General features: G+C 45.0%; 1 protein-coding gene across 2 annotated transcripts in view; it reads right to left on the bottom strand.

Moving 5' to 3' along the window:
* SMG6 (SMG6 nonsense mediated mRNA decay factor) overlaps positions 1-22671 on the bottom strand; it is a 1575243-nt gene that overhangs the window by 1499781 nt on the left and 52791 nt on the right. The window contains exon 2 of one of the 2 annotated variants that reach the window (XM_069615353.1): positions 19943-20038. The exons of the other annotated variant lie outside the window; for it this stretch is intronic. The gene's annotated coding sequence lies outside the window, so the exon portion shown is untranslated. The remainder of the gene's footprint in view (positions 1-19942; positions 20039-22671) is intronic. 2 annotated transcript variants of the gene reach the window in all.

Genomic DNA, 22671 nt, shown 5'->3' with positions numbered 1-22671 from the left:
TAGATTCCATCCTCATTGCCAGTGTAATAAATGTACTTTGAGTCACTCTTTCAGTGAAGTTCATGAAGGCTTTATTGTAAGCTCAAAATATGCTGCAGCTCCCCTCATAGGGGGAGCATATTAAAATGACAATTCCTAAATAAACATTCTCAAACACACATGAACATTCTTGAACACATGGGTTCCAATGGTGACAAGGACCATGTTATATGGATTGGTGGCACCTTGAGTCAGGATGAATTATGTACAAGTGAACTATCTACATCATAACATACTCTACCTTGCTTTGATGGAAGGAACATTTTTAAAACTTTATATACAGCTGTTGAGTCAGTATGGTGTGCAGCATCCACATTATATTCTTCTGGTGTTCAAGTAGCGTGGAGGAATATAGGAGGATGCCATCCACATAGATAACCAGAGGACTGTCAGTTGCCGGTCAAAAATGGATTGACAAAGTATTAGAATGTTTTGGGGCATTAGATAGTCTTTTTGAATATCCAGTATGCCCTTTGGGCTATCTGGTTCTTAACGGCATCTTCCATTCATCCGCAGCACGCAATCTGGCCACGTTACGGGGCCCTGGTAGATCCAGTTAAGTATAATTGAGGGCATTACTTCTGTTCAGTAGTCAATACATGTCCTTAGTTCGCAGTATCCTTTTTGAACATAAACAAAGTGGAAGCCACAGTGGAACAGGAATGGAGGATGTCGCCATTTTTGAGGCTTTGATCTAGATATTTTCTGGAGGTATTCCTCTTCAGTGGGTGCTCAACAGAACCTCTACCACAAGGACTCTTGTCCCCAGAAAGCATGTCAGTTGGAAAAGCAGTCCTAACGTGATGGCAGGGTTGCTGCTTAGGTCTTACTGAAACCGGTATAGTACATTTAATAATGGATTTACTGCAGCAATATGATTTATAAGCAGGGATGCCACAGATACATGTATCCACTTCTGTCTCTTCCTGACTTGGATGGGTTGCGAGATGCAAGGGCCTGCATTCCTGTTCAAATTAGACTGTTCGTCGTACCCAGATAAGTATGAAGTTAAGGCTTGTCAGCCATGGGGATACCCGAATTACGCCCCAAACAGTGCTTCAACTAAATCACATGCAACAGCAGCATTGGGTCCCTGCCAAAGCGAGAATCCTCTTTAAGGCCCTGATCGCTGTCCACAAATGTGTCCATAAGGAGGCCCCAAACCACTTGAACAATAGTGTGACCCAAAATAAACTACTGCGGACCCCAAGATCATGTTCTATCATCTGCTTGAAAGTTCCTCGATGCAGAAGTAAAAGGGAAGGAGCTTCTAGCTTCCCTGTAGCTACCCCTACACTGTGGAACACACTGCATTCATATATCAGGAATGAGCAATCACACCAATAAATTAAGAAAATGATCAAAATGTGGCTTTGACACGTTTGAATAATGTAGCCCGAATAATGCTTCATTGTTCCCTATGCCTACAATGTATGTATCTGATGACTTATGCAACAAAATTCTTGTAACCAGTTATCCTAAGTATATAACTCTGTCATACCCCTGGGGTTGTGTGAAGAGGATGGGGAAGCCTCCCCTCCTATGAAATACATGACACGGAAGAAGGCAAGGAAACACTGCCATCACCCATTCTAATGAATCCCCAAAGGACCTATGATTGACAGCTATGTCGAGAGATAGCCCCTCAGCCAGCCCTACAGACCTGGTGTGGTACAAATTCACCCCAGAGTGGACGAGGAGCCCCAAGCTGCAACTAAAGACACCTCAATGGACAGTCTCTATTAAGGCGCCAAGAAGCCATGTTGTTGACGTCGATGGAGGCACCACAATTTAGCAGCGTTAGACATGAAGCATGCGTGCCTTCTGCACTCTGGGACATAAACACGCACTCAAATACACTAAGAACACAAGCGGACAGTTCTATAGTTAGAGGACAGATACATATACACACTGTCATTGCTTTTATTATTTTTGCCATTAGCCAAACACAGCAACACAGAAACCGCAAGAAGCAAGAGATCCTCAGCAAAGCTTGCAGATGCTTACATGTGAATAACCTTATGGTACTGCAGGAGTATTTATGGGACCTGACAGAAGCAAGCATGACTAACCTATGGAGAATGTAGTATAGCACAAACAGTGTAGAAACCTCATTATAATAGTTTAGAAAAATTACAGCAGGCCACTGGCCTCTCAGTAAAAGCCGAGCTGAGCTGAATTCAGGCTGTATAAGGAGCAAAACGTGCGAGACAGGACCCGCTGCCAAGGCCACAAGATACAGATGACATTCCATTCCCTGAACGACAAAAGCACTTGCTTTAGTAAATACGAATAATTCCTCATAATTCAGAGCTGCACAGATCAAAATCATGGTCTCTGAACACGTGACCCGGCCGACACAGACAATGGACAGCGACCAGGGGTGAGAAAGGGAGCCGATCTCTGGCTACCAGACAGAAGACTGCTAAAAAGACGCTACAATGTGAGAAGTGTTACACTGAGCAAAAGAGAACTCGTAGACTAAGGTGGTACATACAAGTTACAATGCAGACACCGAGTCTTTCTTACTACCTTGAAAATGTACACAGACAGCGAAGAACCTTTGCAGATTCCATGGCTGGGAACGTCAGCTCTAGCCAACCACAGTTCAGTATCCTAGGGTTGGGTAGCAATGGGCAAGAACCAATGACAATACCCTCACACTGCAACATCGCCAGATTACAAAAAGGTATTTTTCATATTCGCAGTGATGAAGGTGGTACTGACACAAAAGACAAGCATGGCCCATAAGCCAATTGCTTACTACAGTGGACAGCTTGGCCCAGTGATACGAAGACACTATCCGTGTGAACCAAGCTTTGGCAGCTGCAGCCTTCGCAGTGGAGAAGTCATCAGCAGTAACAATGGGGGGGGCACCACCACTCTTTGCATGGAGCATGCTCCCTCTTTGCGATACTGCGGAAGTCAAAGAACACACTGACAACACAAAGAGCATCAGGGTATGAGCTGATACTATCGAATGTGGGCTTGAAGATATTAAGGTGCAAGACTGTAAACCCAGCAATATTTTTGGCAGATGTTCTCCAGGCAGGAGACTATGCACACAACTGCACAAAAAAACAGAGATGTTTAGTGAGACACGCAAAATAGACGACGACGCATAAGTGAGGAGACTGAAGGAGGACGGGACAAGTGAGGTGGTTGCAAGTGCGCGGCTAGCATCCCACTATTCAGCACAAGCAGCAGAACTAGAGGCTCTCATATTCGCACTGGAAAGCAGCGTAGAGAAGGAGGTAACAATTTATTCAGACTCTGCCTACGTGATGTCAACAGTACATTAAGGACTGGCACGATGGCTCAGGAAAGGGTTCAGGAGAGCAGACAGGACCCCAGTGCAGAATGCGCTATTATTGGACAAATTGATCGAGGTGATTGCTTATCCAAAAAGGTAGCAATAGTAAAGTGGCAAGCCCACATAAAAGGGGAAGATCCTATCTGCAGAGGAAATGAAGCAGTAGACTTTGATGCAAAATGTGTAGCATATTTTGGGGAGTTGTGGGAACCAAGAGAGAGACCGAAGGCTCATGGAGGGGTGAAAAACATGTACTTAAGGAGGGTTACAATGTATTACTATAGACACAGATTATGGAGCTGCAGGGAGCTGCGCCCAAAGAAGAGAAAGAGCTATGGGTGAGGAAAGGGTGCTCAATGTCTCCGACAGATGCCTTATTGCGACAGAACAGCACAGGGAAAGTGGTCACGTCACTAGCATTATTGAAGACAGCGTTGGCACAATTGCACTATCCAAAACCACAGAGGAGGTCGTCATTGCTACACACATTGGAGAAACGTGGTTCTGCCCCAATTTAAATAAACATGTGGCCCAAATTGTGAGTAACTAATTGACATGTCAGCAGTTTACAGCAGGGCATACTTTGAGTGTTGTGAGAGGAGCCATACCAAAACCTGTAGGACCATTTCTGCATCTCCATGTGGACTACGTAGATATGATCCAAGTCTGCCAAGGATACTGCTGCAAGATAGTGTTTGTCTGCCCATTCTCTAGATGGATCGAGGCAGGCCCCTGTTCACTTGTGGACACCATTAGAGCAGCCACATTTCTGGTCAGGGAGGTTTTCCCCGAGATGGAGCTTGTGTGAGGTCCTGTGGTCAGACAACGGCCCTCACTTCGCCAACGAAATGTTCCAGCACATCACAACCCTGCTTAGCATTAAGCATACGTTTGCCTGTGCCTACCACCCACAAGCAAACGGGATGTATGAACACCTGAATGGAGTCCTAAAGGACTGCATAGCCAAGACTCAGCAGAGCATCAAGAAGAATTGGCTTCACTGTTTGCCTTGCCCTTTGCACCGTTTGCACTTCGCAATACACCGGGGTCCGACCACCATTTAACACCCCATGAGGCGGTGACAGGACGACGCATGCACCTTCCCCTGGCTCCTCCCACAAGAGCCGTGTCGTCATGCTAGTAGGCAAAACCGTTTGGAACCACCTGCAGCACATAAATCCCTACAAAGCAGTGCCCTCACCTGGTAAAGTCTCTGTGACCGACAGGGCCAACGTTCAGCACCAAGATGAGCTGCAAGTGCGTTCTGAACGTACCCGACTAGGGAGACACGTACACCCCATGGTCACACAACCCCAAACAGCAGAAGCAGTGACTGGAATACTTGTACAAATCGACTAAGGATACACTGCCCATTATTTTCCCTTTCCGCACACGCAGGTCTATGTGAATGCCGTGGGGATTGTACTGTTTGTTTCACCCATGTTATCTTCCACCCGTCACCCAGACACCTTCTCTAATCAATTTGTTCATGCTGTAAGGAGACTCAACTGATTCAGAGCATGATCCGCTGGAGTATATTATCTTGTCTTCATAGAGTACTGGGCCCAAACATACCCACAACTTGAGCACGGTGAGCCCCCAGTGATGGCCACATTAAGAAATCCATCAGTAAAAATGGTCTGGGAGGAGGTGTTTGCATTCGAGATGAGTGATTATTTGGTCCGCAGGGCTTAAGGGCACTGACAATACTAACACAGTAACACCTTTCTTTGCGCATTTCAGACGGCAACTGTATCATCAGGCTGCAAGGATCAAGCAGCAAAAGTGGAAATTAAGGGAACAATAAAGAACATTATTGGTATGTTGTGTCTATTAATTACAAGTGGATTGATGAGTCACATTTTGGCAATTATATGTTGTTGTTACTGCTACCGCTGTACCCTCTACTAACATTCCCCCAACCCAAGCAGGTGGAACGACCAGGTCAGGTGGACAAGAACACTGCTCATAAGGTAAGGAGAGGGAAGCGCAGTGTTGACACAGACATGAAGGGAGTAGACATGTATCTCACAGACACTGCTCGAGTATCTAACATGTGGTACAAACATGACAAACGTAGGTAAGGAAACCACCGGGGAGAGCTGGTATGTCTTTTCTTTAATCCCCTTGAGTAATTCAAGAACGTTCATAGCAACTGAAATACCAGCAGCAAACGCACAGAGCATAATGTGTATCTTGCGATGGTGCAAATGCGAGGAAGATTCCAAGGGAAGTCAGCAACATTGAGACGGCTGTCCAAAGGAACATTCCCATATGAAGATAACTACATAAAGCCATTAGACATGATAAACAGTTATTGGCAGATAGATGAAGCCATACAGTACATAACTGACTGACCCGAGAAAGGAGAAACAAAGACAATCATATTGAAGGAACTGTCATGTCCCTGGACAAGAGTGAAGGAGATAGGAGGAGAGCCTGGGTGCTGGGACGAGTGTACACCAACGATGGATGGCAAGATTGAGTCGTGGGAAGCAAGGCACTGACATTAGCAGAGTCGGTAGTGAACAAGATGCAGAAAGAAAACAAGTGCGTGAAGCAATGGGACATGAGCACAAAATTACTGACATGGGTGGAAAATTAAACAGGACTGATGCTAATAATTCCTCTGAAGACACCAGCTCTGTGCTACCAGAACAATGGCGAGGTTGAAGTTGGCAAGAATGTTGGGTGCAAAGCAGTTGAACAACTTGCAGCTATGAGGGCAGGAACGTCAGTACTGAGGGATCACTATTGGGCTTGCGGATCAAAAGCATACAAGAAGCTGCCACCCGACTGGGGAAGAATTGGCTTGTTGGTACACATCAACATGCCTTCGTTAGTCGTGCCCAGGAAGGATATAAAGCTCGATGAATTTCCGAAAATGAACAATAAGAGAAGGAAGAGGTCGGTCAAGGTGGCACAAACAGCCACGGCCGAGAAAACAGAGAACAGGGAAGGACTGAGCAGAGTGAAGAGGGGAAGGAATCACTTCTCTGAAGCATCAGAAATGGCATAGGATGAGATCCCAGCAGAGCACAAGCTGTTCAGCAGGACACAAATGTTCTTTGCATCAATAATACCATCTGTGCAGACATACACAACCGCCAAGTGGTTACAGATCACTCGCTGAGAGCTGATGCTAACCATTAACTCTACAGTAAATGAATTGCACACCAAAAAGGAAGTGCTCAGAGCAATAAGGTTGGTGGCGCTCCAGAATATATGTTCTGTATCTCCTCACGGCTATGGAAGGAGGAATTTGCGCAAAGATAGGAAGTTCCTGTTGCACATTCATACCTACCAACGACTAAGATAACAGAACTATCGGACGCAGTGGCTCAACCGGCACAGATGCATGCCAAAATTGAAGATGAAGCACGAGGGACCGGGAAGGACAAGAGCTGGCTGGCGTACATATGATCATGGATGCCATCATGGCTGTCGGTTGGACTGAAGGTGTGTAATGCGTGTGCGAAAATGAGCTAGAACATGGCGCTGGTGCGCTGTCATTTTGGACATTCACTTCCAAACCGCAATGAAAGTCTACATTTCTGTGAGCTCAGTTAGAAGGCAGAAATGAATTCTGAAACAGTTGCAATACTATATTATGAAACGGAGGAGCTCACTAGGAAGGATAGTTGTTGTATCATTCGCTCAAGGACGAGCCGAGAAGGGAGTCAGAGACGTGCAGGTGCATTGATAAGGGGTGCTGGGAACGAGAGCGGAGGAGACAAGCAGGGTTTTTCCATTACTGTCTGGATTTTTCCACTCTTTGCCTCCCATGCTTGCTGTCTGTCCTTCGGCCGAAGGCAGTTTGCAACCTATGAGGGGCAGGGTTTTGTCCCCCATGAGAAGAGCGGTATCCTGGTGAGGAGACAGAGAATTGGTACCCTGGCTGATAAGTCTTGTTGAGAGGCAGGATGCTCCACTCCAGACCCCGTTAGTAGGCATGATCTCTCTGCCTACCTGCCTTGGGACTGGGTAGTGTTGTCGTGGCTGAGATTCTACAGCTGCACCAACGGTGATGTACACTATTACTTGTTTGTGTATGGCCAATTGCATTTATTACAATAGTTATTTGTATGCTTGTATTTTGCGTGAATAAAGGTCATGTAAAGAGCCAATTATATTGCGATTGTTGGTCTAGTTGTGTATTATAGCCCTCCTGAGTCCAAGAACCTTTGGTCCGTGTAATAGGGTGAGTAGTTCTGAGGTCAATACACATGTCCAAAAAGCAAAACATAATGGTGCTGTAAGCAGGATCTTGTTTCATTTATTTATTTAGCATTTGTATAGCGCACAAAGCCCAGCGGCATCTAGGCGCTTTTTCTTAGGAAAGATGGTTACAGTAGTTTCTAGCAGTGCTGAGCGGTAACAGAGAATACGTTATTTGCTAACAAAGGTATTGGGTTACATTATTTGCTTGCAAAGGGTATTGGGTGTAGAGGAGGGGCCAAATACCCCATCAAAAGTCTATATGCTGGGAAACGGAGATGGCTGCACAAGCAATGCCAGTGAGGATGCCTGTACCACAAAGAATCTTTGAAACAAGGTATCCATTGAGAAAACCCTACATACATGCACAGAGAAAGAGCGTTTTTTCTGGCAGAGGTTCCTGAAGAAGTATGCACCTGAATGAGAAAGGAGATTGGTGACGTCATGCAAAGAAAGAACTGACACACCAAGAAAAGACACGCGTGATAATAAAAGACAGATATTCTATAGGAATTGAAGACGAAGTATTGAAGTTGAGCAGCATTTCGGGATAGAAATGAAGATGTTCGTGCAAAGAAGCACTGAAGAAAATGCAAAGTCAATTTACACCTGTACAGATGCAGCAAGGCAAGTAGGGAAAAGTATTCATGAAGGCTGGCTACGTAATGAATTAGATGTGGCGATGCGCCAATGTATACATATAGGAATGTACAGAACCGGTATATTCCACGATGCACTTTAGCAAGGCTTGAAACGCCATGACCAGAAGGGATTTCAGTGTGGTGCAGTTGGAATTAAACTGGTAAAGGAGAATTTCGAGAAAGGCTTGGCTGGCCCAGCACCAAGAAGTTGAGGCCACAGTGAGTTGGGCGCCCGTCAATAGGGCTACAACAAACGTGAGAAAAGAACAAACTCTGGTTGAAGCAGAATAAAAAATCCCTAAAGGCATTAAGAGCTCATCATTTAATACTGTTAAATGCAGCAAAATGCTCAAAAGAGTGGTCTCCAGTCACATGATCAAGATCAAAAATAGCTTGGGTAAAGCTACACTGAAACCAGAAGACAGAACAATGCCACACTCCCTTTATTTCTCAAGCACAGACAGCTTCTGCAAGTCCGAGGTCAAAGCCTTAATTGACTGACAGTCTGTAGGAGTGATGATAGAGGTTGGGCTAATTGGTGGGGAGGCAAGGCCACGCCAACCCTCCATGCACATGGGATGGTGGCCTGCGTGTTGCTAGCGTGTGGAATATTCCAGAAGGGAATAAGTGTGCCAAACCAATTGTAGAGGGCCACGTAGTAAGGAGCCATTTAGTTTGTGTAACCAATTGACTGTCGTGTATTTAGTGACGATGAAGATGACCATTCACTTGGGATGGGCTTAGCTGCCCATCTGACTTAGACACCCAATCACAACCCCCGGCTATATAGAACGTATACTTGATGTTCCCTGAAAGCCAACCACCGTTACCCGTAGGTTTTTGCAGCTTGCCACATAACATGACGTCAGTAATGATGAGTTTTTCCAAAATGTGTTGAGATCGTGCTTTGCGACGTCGGATGAAGTCAGTTTTAACCCCCTGTTTTAGATAATTGATATTAAAACAGAACCAAGTTTTGCCAACTTCCTGAGTCGTTTTGATTATTGATGTTTAAGTAATTTCTGCATCCCCATTCACCTCTAAGTATTGCTGCCTCGTCTTAAAGGACTCAGGTCTCCGAGTTCACGTGCTAGCAGATGTGATGGTTAAAGTCCCCATCGGGCCAGTAAGCTTTTTAGCGTGTCAGATTATCGAGCATCCTCCACCCTTTAGCTGGAGGACCACAAGGCTCCCTGTGGATAGCAGCCACTAATAAGAAACTTGCAAGTCACAAAATATAGGTGGGACGGGTCCCTCATTCACGGAATCCCCTCCCGGTTTCTACAGGCAGCTGAGCAGACCGAAGGCTACAGTGGTCGGTTAAGGAGGAGACGATCTCAAGCGTCAGGAGCTGAAAAACGAATAGCGAGCAGATAGAGGAATGTGGCAAGCACGCAGTGCATGGGGAAAATTATAATGGGCAGAAGGGTTGGTTGGGTGTTAAGATAGTGATAGAAAGTTTTTAGTAAACGTAGATAGATGAAGAGCGATCCATAAGAAAAGCCCAAAGATCCAAAGTCAAGGGACGTTTAGAAGAGATGGTTTCTAAACTCTCAAGCAGATACTTAGGCGACAAACAAAATAGATTTTGCTAAAGGGAACAATCTACACTCTCCATCAGGAGTCACGTTAGGGGCAGATAGAATCCACAAGGAGCGTTGGCAGAGATATATGTGGACTGGCCAGTTCGTTGGTGTGTATTGTATGTTATGTATTATGTATAAAGGAAAAAGTGAGATGTCAAAGAATGACGAATAACACATACAGCCTCATTACGACCCTGGCGCTAATGGGTTAACGGCGCCGTAAAAGGCTTACGAGGTCCCTTTGCGGGACCCGACCTTAAGGGCTGGTCTACACCAGCCGTTAAAGTAGGGACCCACAAAGGGACCTTGGTGCTAGGTACGGTACCGCAATTTGCAGTACTGTACTTAGCGCCTGCCCCATTCCCATAGAGCCCTATGGGTGAAAATGGGGAAGGGCCATGGTTCAATGGGGAATTACCGCCCCGCCAACCTTGGAATGGGGTGGTAATTCCCCATTGAACCATGGCGGACCCGTTACAACACCGGCACCAACCATGGTGCTAATAGCGCCATGGTTTAGCGCCGGTGTTGCAATGAGGGCCATAGTGTTTAAAAAGGCAAGAGTAAATAAAGTATTTATTTATCTGATCATTGAGACCATTGATTTAGTAGGTAGATTGAAGTAAAGTGAGACAAAGAGGTTTGGAGCTGCGACAATTGGTGCATGCTCATTTGTATTGTTTTTCTGAAAAGCAAGAATTGACAGTCAATGGAGACTTGTCATGATGGAGGATGTTACTCCGCTAATACACTTGTGCAAACAGTTGCCAAAACACGCACCCAAGCTTAAGCAATACAGTGCAGAATGGGTTAAGGGCAAAGCAGATAAAATGTTCATGCCATGGCCACAAGGGGAATCATTGTCAAAGGCAGTTTTGCAAAGCCTGACCGCGTATTTGCATGCTGCATACACAGGAAAGACATTGGAAAAGAGGTTAGCTAGTTTAGAGCTCTGAAAGATGTACCAGGAGGAACGGGAAGACCTGCCTCCTCAAGACTGGATACTTAACCAGTGTAGAAAGGGGGGTGTTGAGCCTTCTGCTCCTCCCACTGTGCCTGAAGAAAACTGTGATAATGCAAAAGATGAAGGAGTGTATTTGTTGAGAGAGCTTAAAGCAGCGGCAGGATATAGTAATCGGACGTATGGACCGCCTGCTTATAGCAGTGACGAGAACTCAGAGAAAGATGTGATCTCTAAAGTCCCACGGGGCAAAGAGAAGCGAATGAACAAACATGACCCTAGAATGAAAGAAAAATTAAAAGATGGAAAGGAGAGAAAGATAAAACTGACAAGATAGTGCTCATACAGAACAAGTGGATGGGCGGTCAGATATTTCTCAAACTTGATGGAAAGAGTATCGAGGAAGTGCAGCAAAGGGAAGAGCAGGACGAGCATGATAAAGACAGGGAATGAGAGAAGCGATTGAAAGAAGATGAGGTTAAACGAAAGAGTAGACAAAGACGAGAACAAATGTATCCGGAAGAACAGTTAAGAAAGGAAGAAAGAGCAGAAGAGCAAAGAAAATATGATAATAGGCAGAGAGCAATCAAAGAACGAGATAGCCTAGAAAAGAAGAGAAGAGGAAGAACAGAAATGAAGAGAGAAAAGAATGGCTCCATTGCTAGAATGTACAGCATTAGAGAAAGGGGGCAGCCTTGTCTGGTGCCTTTTTGTAATTCCATTTTTTTTAAAAAAAAATGCTTCCTGTTCTAACTCTCGCCATATATACCGAATCGAATGCTTTCATCGCATCAATTGAGGCCACCACACAATTCTCCTTCTTACCCTCTGTGCCACTGATAACGTGGTATAACCTTCTTAAATTGCAGGAGATGATCCTACCCGGTACATATCCCGTTTGATCAGGCTGTATGATTTCCGCTATCACTCTCCCGAGCATGTTTGCCAGCACTGCGGTAGAATTTTGCTGTCCTGGTTCAGGAGCAGCATGGGTCTGTAGTCCTCTGTGTTTTTGTTGGGTTTTGGAAGAGGAATAATTACTGCCTCTCTCACGCTTTCTGGGAGCAACCCTGTTGCAAACGCCTCATTATATACCCTTGTCCAGACCAGTGCTAGACTATCCGCATATGCTTTATAGTATTCACTTGGCAGTCCATCCATGCCTGGTGCTTTACGGGAGGGCATTGTTCTTATGATAGCCACCACCCCATCTGCCGTTATGGCTTCTTCTAATATGTGTGCTTGCTGCTCGTCTAGGTGTGGTAAAGGTAATGAGATCTACCGCTTCCTGCAGTTCCTCTGTCTTTTCTATGTGGGAGTCTTTGTATAGTTCTCTATAGTATTGGTAAAACGCTGTATTCACTCCTATCTGTGTGTTACTTATATTGCCCTCTGTGTTTTGGATCAAGTATATTGCGGTTTTCCTGTTACTCTTGTACAGCCAGGCAAACAGTTTGCTTGGCTTGTCCCTCTGCGCATGGATTTTTTCCAGGTATCGCGCATAACTAAATTTGCTCAGTCTATCCCATTGAGTAAGGCACTCTGGTCTTAGTCTAATTTCTTCACCCAAATGGTCTTCCCCTGCTCCATTCTTCCTCTCTATCTCTTCCAGTTTTTGTTTTATTTTGTGTATTTCTGAGGTGATGGTTTTTCGCACTCCCCCTACCTTGGTTATCATCCCTCCTCTGGTCACCACTCTACATGTTTCCCATAATGTACCCACTCTGTTAACACTACCTTCATTAACCTTAAAGAACTCGGTCACATGTTCTCTAATATGGTCCTTGAATGCCGTGTCGAGGAGTGCCTCACTTCTGAGCCTCCAAGTTTGTATTATCCATTTCAGTACTAGTGGGGCATGGTATGACATTATTCTTGCTTTGTTTTCTGCCTCTTCAAATTCCCTCAGTGTTCTTCCCCCGTTAACATGTGCAATTGAAGTCTCCCCCCATACTATGGCCTCCTCTCTGTACTGGCTCAGCCTAGCATATAAAGACCTGAAGAATGATGTGGTGTCATAGTTGGGTGCATATCTGCTTATAATACATATTTCTTTGTTCTCTAGCATTCCATTTATCAGCACCATTCTGCCTTCGTCGACAGCTTTTGTGTGCAATATTTTCAAAGAGACTGTCGGGGGCCAGCCAAATGAGGACTCCACCACCCCACCCCATTATGAGCAATGTTGTCCTGTCTAGGTTTAGTAAGGTGTGTCTCTTGTAGTAGGGCGATGCAAGTAAGAGATTACTCTCTGCCTCTTCCGGTAATTGATCAGACCTCGGACATTCCAGGTCATTACTTTGATGCTTCTGGCCATCATCTGATTGTATGCATGGGATTTACAGATGTTTCTAGTGTGCCTCATTTTCCTGGAGGTATCGTCTTTTTGTGTGTCAGGACTGCACAATTCACTATCAGGCTTTCCCCCATACCCCTTAACCAACCTCCCCCCTTGTATACAACCAACCCTTCCCCAACTTAAACTGTCCAGTCATGCAGTGCATGCTTAGACCTCCCCGCTTCCGCTCTCTCCCTAGTCACGGGGCTAGGCGTTTGGCGCCCAATGGGTATGTACTTGGATCATACCCTAACAAAAAGTGTGTAGTGTAGTAGGAGCTCTCTTCTGTCCCGTGTCTCTCCTACCAAGCAGTTTGTGTCTTCGCTGCCGTCGTCCGGCTTATTGCATTTTCTTGAACAGCGTATCTAATGCATGAGTCAGAGTTCAGTTTCCTTTATGTCCAAAGTCATTTTGATTCTGATCACATGAGGTTCTCTCTGCTGAAGTCTTCTGCCATTTATCCATATGCAACTGCTTGCTATTTACTTGTTATTGGGGGGCGTTGTTCTTGCTTTGTACTCCTGTGAGGGTCAGTCTTTTTCCATCATTGGTATCTTCATCCTATCCATCCAGTCTTGCGCTTCGGTCGGGCTATCAAAACACAAGGCTCTGCCACTGTGTATTATCTTCCGTTTGGCCGGATAGATTAGCATGCATTTCAGTCCCACTTTCTTTAGTCTCTCTTTGGTGGCTATAAAGTGGGCTTTCCATTTCTGCACTTGGAAGGTATAGTCCGGGTGTATTGCCAGCTTCGCTGAGGCTCTCTGTATAGTGGAAAACATGGGACATGGGGGGGGGGGGGGTGTCTGGGAATCTCTACCAGCACGAACAGAGCCCAATGACCTGTTCTTGGGTGAATAACCCCTCGGAGAGACTCTACCAAGTCTTTAGCTCACTGTCCCTTTCACAGAGGAGACATTTCCCTGCATATCAATCTTTGTCCAGCCCAGGGGCAGTCCAGCACAGAAATACTAGGCAATTCTCCTCTGAACAAGAGTACCAACAGCAACCCCATACACGTGTTTCAGCCTTGTTGGGCATCATCAGTGAGGTGAAGCTGTGCCTCTCTAAGAACAGTGAGCAACGGGTCTCTGTATAGTGGACCCTGTCCTGGAAAATGGCAAAATCTTTTCCCAATCTTTAAAATTTAACACCATGGCGATGATAGGCCTTGGAGGAGCTCCCGGAGGTGGCTTCCTGACTAAGGATCTATGTGCGCGCTCAATAGTGAACCCCTGCGCGAGGTTCCCCGGCCCCAGTTCTTGTAACCACATTTTCTCTACATAGTTAGTAGGGTCGGAGCCCTCCATGCCCGCTGGTAGCCCCAGGATTCTAATGTTATTTATGCGCGTGCGTCCATCAGCATCCTCCGCTCGTTCTTCTAGTAGCTTAACCCTCTGCTTTAATATGTTGACATCAGACTATGTTTGCGCCATCTCTTTGGAGATCTCTTGTACCTGAACCTCCAGTTTCCCTGTGCACTCCCGACAGCGCTCTCACGTCTGGCCTTACTAGACCCACATCGATCCTTACTGCATCTAGTCTTGCTTCCAAATTAGTTTGTAATGCTGCAGTGGCATCCAGGATTTGTTGGTTTCCATTGTCTGGTTTCTCGTCTTCACTAATGGCTTACAAAGCCTCTTTGTCTGCTTTGGGGCTGTCCGGGCCTTTTGTGAACACCTCCATAGTGGTCCGTTTTCCTTTGGCTTTGTTGCCTTTGTTAGACATTAATTTGTGAGATTGCAGCTGCAGCTTGTTAGTTCTTTTAATTGGTCTTTGTGACTCTCACGTATCTGGCCTGGCTTTTCTGGCCGCTCTGTAGCTCTTCCTTGCTTCTTATGTATCTAGGCAAACCTACAAGTTTACCCTGTTCTTCTGTGTTATGGGGCCAAACTTCTGTCAGTAAAGGGTCCACTCTTAATTGTGGGTCCCAAGGCTTCTTCTCCTTCTTCTATCTTCCTGTATGGTGGATAGCCTGCCTCTCTGTTCTCTGGTTCCTGCCCCCTTTGTGTTTTTTATTTTTTCGTGGGCCTGCTTATGAGCAGGCTGCCTCTCTCAATGTTGGTTTGCCCATTGCCTGCTGTCCCTCCTTCTGTGCCGTTGTGCAGCGTGTGTCCTCCCATGTTCATGGTGTGCCTGTTCCTTTCTAATTTGTGTCTCCCTTTGCTACGCGGCTATCCTCTGAATGTTGCAGAGCTTCATTCCATTCTTAGCAATGTCAGGTGTGTCCGCTTATTACTGCATCATTGTGCCCTTTGTTGCCATTGCTATGTCTCGCTTTTCCCCTTTCCTCTCCTTACCACTGCTTATCAAGAGACCGGAGATCGGGGCTCTGCTCCCAGCCCGAGGATCCGTCGATGCGCATCCGGTCCATCCTCTCCGCCTTCTCTACACTGCCGTCCTTGTCCGGGCCGTATTCCGCTGCTTCCCTGCGCCAGCCAGCTCCTGGCACACTCCTCACCTTCTGCGCTATGTCGGCGGCACCACTCCCTGATGCTCCTTTCCCAGGTTCACCGGCCAGCTCTCTTGTCCATGGGATTTGAAGCCGGCCTCACTTCTTTCTAGACGCCGCCATTGTTCTACGGACTCCTCCGCCCACGCAGCCCGCAATCTTCGTACTGCTGTGCTACGAGCCTTCCAGAACTCGATTAAGTAAGCCTCCACAATTTCTAACTATATGTGCATTTATTTTCAGATTAAACGCCTCGTGTGTAGCTAATTTTTTTAATATGCACAGGAGTCGCAGAGAGACGATGTCTGCTTCACATGGCCCCCTGCTGAATTACTAGTTGTTGGTTATTCACTCATTTATGTGTTTTATGATTTACTTTCAATGTGTTGATGTTTAGTGTGAGGGCAAGCTTCATTTATGTTAGGAGTAATCCCCTTAGCTTGGAACTCCCTGATAGACAGCTCCAAGTTAGGCCAGTTTCTTCACAAAACGCATTCTGTAATGTGCCTAAATTCCAACATTGCGGAACTCTTTCTAACTTAGCCCTCGGACTTCGTCTATACCGCAAAACTTCTCGGACTCCATCTCACACAACTACCTAGGTCAGCTGTCTATTAGCACATCCCTCAAAACCTAACACTATATACTACTGCTAAATGCAAAATAAACCACCCTATCTGTAACCTCTCCATCCGCAACATGAATACATTGTTGCTCTTTCTGTGTGGCTATATGGTGTTTCTAATATGTGTCAAAGCTAACTACAGATGCATACATGCGCATTCTGCCACGCCCAACGAGAACAGCTAGCACGAGGCTGCCTGCTTAATATGTTTTGCGCAGTCTAAATCTCTTCACCTGTCTGGGATGTTGCACCTGCATCCCAACAAATGTGAAGACTAATGAGAAAAGTTCCCATGGCTGGATGTGTTGAAACTCTCTTCCCTCAATTCAGCAACTGATAGGGAGGGAATACTGCACAATAACAGTCCCAACAGGACAATTTAATAAAACAGGGACGAGGCAAAGTGGATACCAAACAACTCCAGTCCCATGAACCGAGGGGGGAGAACATTATGTGGAAAATAAAAGTTAAGTCCTAACATGGCCAAGAAAAACAAAAAAAGGCAAAGAGAAAATCTGAAATGTCCAAAGAAATTTCTGATTCAACCCGGTGAACAGAAGATTTCAAAAACATTAATTTCCCAAAGAGAAGGCACTGCCAAGGTGCCCAATAGGCATGTACCTTATTCGAGCTTCTCTCGGGTCTCACAGGGCTTAGGATGAGTGATGCTCAAGGTGAAAGAGTAAGAGGGGCCAGTGTGGCATAGAGGAGTTCTGCAAGTGTGCCACGGTTTGGTAGTTTATTCTTTAACCTGTGCTTCATATAGGGGCCATGCCTCAAAATCCAAGACAGAGGGGAGGTACAGACTGCTGAATGGCTTAAGATAGCTGGTGTAGAATCATGCAGCTCGTCACCAAATAATACAATGGCAAACCAGGCAACAAAGTCAAAGACAAATGTTTATTTCCATACAGATGTGCAAAAATGGATACAGAAACTGCCATATGTAAGGGTGTGGTAGGAGGCAACCGGTACACAGGAGGCAGGTTTATGGCTGTAGACTTTTCTTGGTAGTAAAATAAAAGGAAACCCATTCTGATCCTAGTTCTAAGAGGCCTTCCCTGCCTTAAATAATAGTAAGGAGTGTGTCAGGATGTCAGTCTAAAGCAAAGGTTCCACCGTCTTATTTCCAAAACCTATTTCCGACCCTTAAACTATAAACACAACTAAAGCAAAGGGTAGGTCTTCTTGATTCAGAAGAAGAATGGTTTCTTTCTTTGTAATGATAGCTGAAAATTAACTTCTGGATAATGGAATAATTAATTACCTGTAACTCCTGTTCTCCAGCATTGGCGTCTTTCATAGATTCACATGCTGTGAATATGCCCAGTCAGGCTGGGAATCCTTAGTAACAGCAGTTTACACTTAAACTGAAACTTTCAGTCACTTTTATACTCCATTACAGTCATTTTTGGATCATACTGCCCACAGCCAATAGGAACACCTTCTTTAGCTCCTCCCCTGTAGGCCATCTTCAGATTTGGAAGAGCATGTGAGTCGCAGTAAGAGCTAAAAGATGAGCCATGCGGGGTGGGTGGGAGGGTTGCAGATCAATCTATGAAAGATACCAATGCTGGAGAACACATGTTTCAGGCAAGTAACTTATTCCTTCTCCAGCATTGGATCTTTAATAGATTCAGATGCTGCAAATTGATTACAAAGCAGTATTACAATACCCGTGGGAGGAGGGAAGCTCACAGCATAACTTACGACTGGAGATTTACCCACCTCTCACAAAAACGTTACGCAGAACTGACTGGCCGACTCTAGATTCTTCTGCAGAATGTCTGTCGACACAATAGAACCTGGTGAATGTATGCACGGATCTCCAGGTGGCTGCATGGCAGTTGTCAGGCAGCGGAATTCCAGAAAGAAAAGCTGTGGTTGCAGCCATTGCTCTGTTAGAAGGAGCCCAGGGCCTCCCAGAAAGAGGTCTGTCGGCTTGCTGATGGCAGAACGAGATACAGGTAGCAATCCATCTTGCAATGGAGGACTTCGAGAGAGCCTCTCCAAGACCAGACAGTCCAAATGAAACAAACAACTGATTCAATGTGCAGAAAGATTTAGTGCGTGCCATGTAGTACTTGAGGGCGCGCACCACATCCAGCGTATGCAGAGTACGTTCCACTGGAGACGTGGGTGTGCCAAAGAATGCAGGCAAAACCACTTGCTGTTTCAGGTGGAAAGCAGATGGCACTTTCGGCACAAATGTTGGGTTGGTATGTAGAACCACCTTGTCCTTATGAAACGTTAGATAGGGTAGTTTCACAGGAAACGCCTGGATTTCACTCACTCGTCTGGCTGAAGTGATGGCCACCAAGAATGCAGTTTTCCAGGAAAGGCGTTTGATAGATGCTTAACTTAGTGCATGGGCTCAAAAAAAAAAAAAGACTTCATGAGTCTTGAGAGTAGCGCATTTAGCTTCCACGCTGGTGCCGGGTGGCGAACCGGTGGAAAAGACTCCTTCACTAGCCAGTGAGACTACAGGGAAGGAACAGCCGCTCTGCGGTTGTACCTAGAAATTGCTGCTAGGTGCATCTTTATGGAGGAATGCGTTAACCCAAATTGAGCCAGGGACAATAGAAATGGCAACAGCTTGTCTGGTCGAATGGTTTAGGGTTGCAGTTGCTGGCTTCTGCACCACATTTGAAACCGTTTCCACTTGCTCTTGTAACATTTCAAGGTGGATGAGGCTCTAGCCTTGGCCAGGACAGCTTGGCAGTCTTGCAGAAGGGACAGTGGCCCGAACTCTAAGAAGACAGGAGCCAGGCCGTCAGATTGAAAGAGGCCGGGTCGTGGTGCAGTACTGCTCATCGATTCCTGGACAGGAGCGCTTGGTGGGAAGCAGCTTGATTGGTGGGGGTGACGAGAGGGCAAGGAGGTCTGAGTATCAAAACTGCCTCAGCCACACAGGGACCACCAATATCAGTTTGCATCGATACAGTCTGAAGTTTTGTAGGACTCGAGGCACCAGAGGAATGGGGGTCGGGGACGCATAAAGAAACTTCCCCACCAATGCAATAGTAAAGGCGTCCCTCAAGCTCTCTGGATGGGGAAAGCGGCTGGCAAAAGTCTTGCAGCGTCTGTTCTCGTGGGTGGCAAAGAAGTTGTTCTCCGGAGTACCCCACGCCTGAAACAACAGGTATAGCTGGTTGGTGTGCAGTTCCCACTTGTGGCAGGAGCTTAACTCCATGCAGAGGGAGACGCCAGTGTTCCGTCTCCCTGCTAGATGGAGGGGAATGAGCAACATGCCCTGCTATTGGGCCCAGTGCCATAGGGCTTCACAAAGATCTGACTAACCCACCAGGAAGACCAATCATTGCAGCCACCAACAGTCTACTTGAGCCTCTAGCACAATACATAGACCGAGCAATCCAACCCACAGTTCATAAATTCAAGACCTATATCAAAACACAAATGACTTTTTGAACAAATTGAAGAATATTGAAATAGACGAAGAACAGGACATTCTCTTCACAATGGACGTTGTAAGTCTTTATACTAACATCACCCATGAGGGGGGACTTGAAGCCATGGAGTGGCTATTGTTAAAACCAGACATGGATTGTAAAGCAGACAAATTGTTAATTCTAAAATTGTTTTACAGAACAATTTTTTCATGTTCGAGGACAAGTACTTTATACAAACATCTGGAACATCAATGGGGGCCGCAGTGGCCCCCGGTTATGCCAACACATACATGGCGTACCTGGAAGAAACAAATATATTCAATGAAGAAAGGTGGACAAAACAATTGAAGTGTATCTACCGTTTCATAGACGATATCTTCGGTATATGGAGTGGATCGCAAGAAGAGCTAGAGATATTTTTCCAACACCTGAATAGTATGGCACCTAGGAAAAAACTAACAACAAAGACAAGTAAAGAAACAATTGAATTCCTGGACATACAAATATACAAGAAAAGAGGCAAACTGGAAACCACAATATACACAAAATTGACAGATAGAAACACCATATTGCATGCCCACATCTTTCATCCACGAAGAACAATAGAGAGTATACCATTTAGTCAGTTCTTAAGATACAGACAGATTATTTGGGAAGATGAGGAGTACAACAACAAGATGGAAGTCCTGAAAAGTAAATTTGAAAAAAGAGGTTATCAGCCAACAAACATCACCACAAGTGCAGACAAAGTAAGTAGGATCAGTCTAGAAGAAGCACTTAAACCTAAAGAAAAAACAGAAGCAGAGAAATTGGTATATGTCACCACCTACTCACAACAGAGTCCAAAAATCAAGAAGATCATAAAAAAAAAAAAACTGGACAACTTTAACACTTGACCCGATGATGAAGACTTGTTCCAGAACCTCCACTTTTCGCTTACAATAAAAGTAAATCGATCAGAGAACATCTGATCAAAGCAGATTGCTCAGCTGAACGAGAAACTCAAGAAAACTTCAAAGTAACAACACCATGCTATAACTGTAATAATTGCAACAACTTGATTAAAGGCAATACCATCACCCATCCACATAAAGGGTATAGGATAAATCTCCATCATTCATCCACATGTGACTCAAAAAACATAATATATGGCATTATATGTCCCTGCGGTATATATTACGTGGGAATGACAACGAGGAAGGCTAAAACAAGATGGTCCGAACACAAGTCAAACATAAGGACTGGAGCCATCAAATCTCCAGTATCACAACATTTAAAAAAAGAAAGACACAACATCGCCCAGGTAAGGTTCATTATTCTTGAACAAATAAAAATGCCAAGGAGAGGGGGAAACATCAACAAAATGCTGTTACAGAAAGAAACGCACTGGATAGAAAAACTGAACACCATGCAGCCGAATGGGATGAATGCCGAATGGGATCTAAGTTGTTTTCTATAACATGTAGAGGAAAAAAATCCTTTCACAAAACAAAACCTGCAATATGAAAAAATGGATACTCCACCAACCACACTGTGATCATAGTAGAATGTGTTCTTTGTATACATCTGGCAAGGGACTGCCAATGTACATTAGACCAAACAAGGTGCCGTGAATACACATCACAAGTGAGTAGGAACGCAACTCGATACAGAGATTCCATTTTCCAAGGATACCACAAGATGGCGCCCGGTGAATTGCACAGGATCAGACACCCCCGCATTCATAGAAAGAAAGAATGAACTAAGCACTATACGGTTACCATCGCAACTGACAAAAACAACATGTATGCTAAGAAAGCCCAAGGCGATACGAGCACTTCATGCGCCGCTTCCAGGAGAAGACACGCGAGGACTAACGGAGCCAGCACCGAATAGGGACGTGCGGAAGGTGAAAGCCCAAAACGAACAACCTGAGGCGAAGAAGCGTGACTGAGTGAAAAGGACAAAAAAAGCTACCCGGCAGACTGACGCAGCGAGGTGAGAACCAAAATCTTTTTTTTTTTAAAAACGCAACTGGTATTAAGGATTAGCTACTCCGGGTTTTGTAACTGGGACACAGCGCTATGTTCTAGCCACTGTTCCCAGCACAAAACCCACACACATTCAAACAACAGACAGTTACAAAAATGAACAGTATTTGTTTTATCAACACACCACGCAGAAAACCACCAACTGCCCTTTAAGGAAGAGAGCAAGCATAGAGCCAGACTGAATTGAACAAGCAGAACTGATACGTTCCAGATGTTTTAAAGAAGACAAAATCTTCAATGTTACAGGTACCCCAGGTCAATGAGAATACTCATGAAAAGTACAAAAACAGTAAAAATATAATTTGAAAATAGATGGATGAAGGCATTGATCAGAAATATATGTTGATTTAATTTTCAGAACCTAATTCAATGAAACAAGACATTGGTCCGCACCTGATGAAGGGCGTTTAGAGCCCGAAACGCGTCGTGCATTAGAGAATTCTATGAACAAAAGGGCATTCAGCCTGAAGCTAAAGGAAAGTCTTATATATGGACTAATGTTTCTCTGAGCTATAGGAAATGGACTGTAAAATGAAGAAAGTGTGACATTTCTTCGCATGAAATGTGAACTATATAAAAATGTTTCAAGTATTTTTGTTTTAATATTGTATCCAGATTGAGTATTGTAAAGCATGTGGTAATGCCAAATAATGGAAAGATTTATGTTTTGAGTATTTAAGAAACTTGGAAACTTATGTGTGACATTTAGCCACCATAAAATTATACTTTGTGTTCAAATAATTAAAACATGAGAAAAATTGTAAGATAAACAGAGAGAGAGTACTCATTTTGCATAGGTTTATGCTCAAAAGTGTGCACGGAGCCAAGGTCATTTTTGCCAAAGTGATCCCAAAACTGTTCTGTCCATAGGGCTTGGGCCTCATTGGAAAGCTGTGGGGACATTGTTCCTCCTTGCTTGCGGACATAAAACATTGATGTTGTGTTGTCGTTGTAAATGCACAGCACCTTCCCCTTCAGGAGGGGGAGAAAAGACTTCAGGGCCCAGAAGATTGCTTGTAGCTCCAGAAAATTGATATGCTGGCTCTTTTCCTCTTCTG

This window comes from Ambystoma mexicanum, chromosome 9 (genome assembly GCF_040938575.1).
Source record: "Ambystoma mexicanum isolate Mex_15411 chromosome 9, UKY_AmexF1_1, whole genome shotgun sequence".
In the NCBI taxonomy this organism is placed as follows: Eukaryota; Metazoa; Chordata; class Amphibia; order Caudata; family Ambystomatidae; genus Ambystoma; species Ambystoma mexicanum.
Note: the sequence above shows the minus strand (reverse complement) of the source record. Positions and strands in the feature narration are given on the sequence as shown.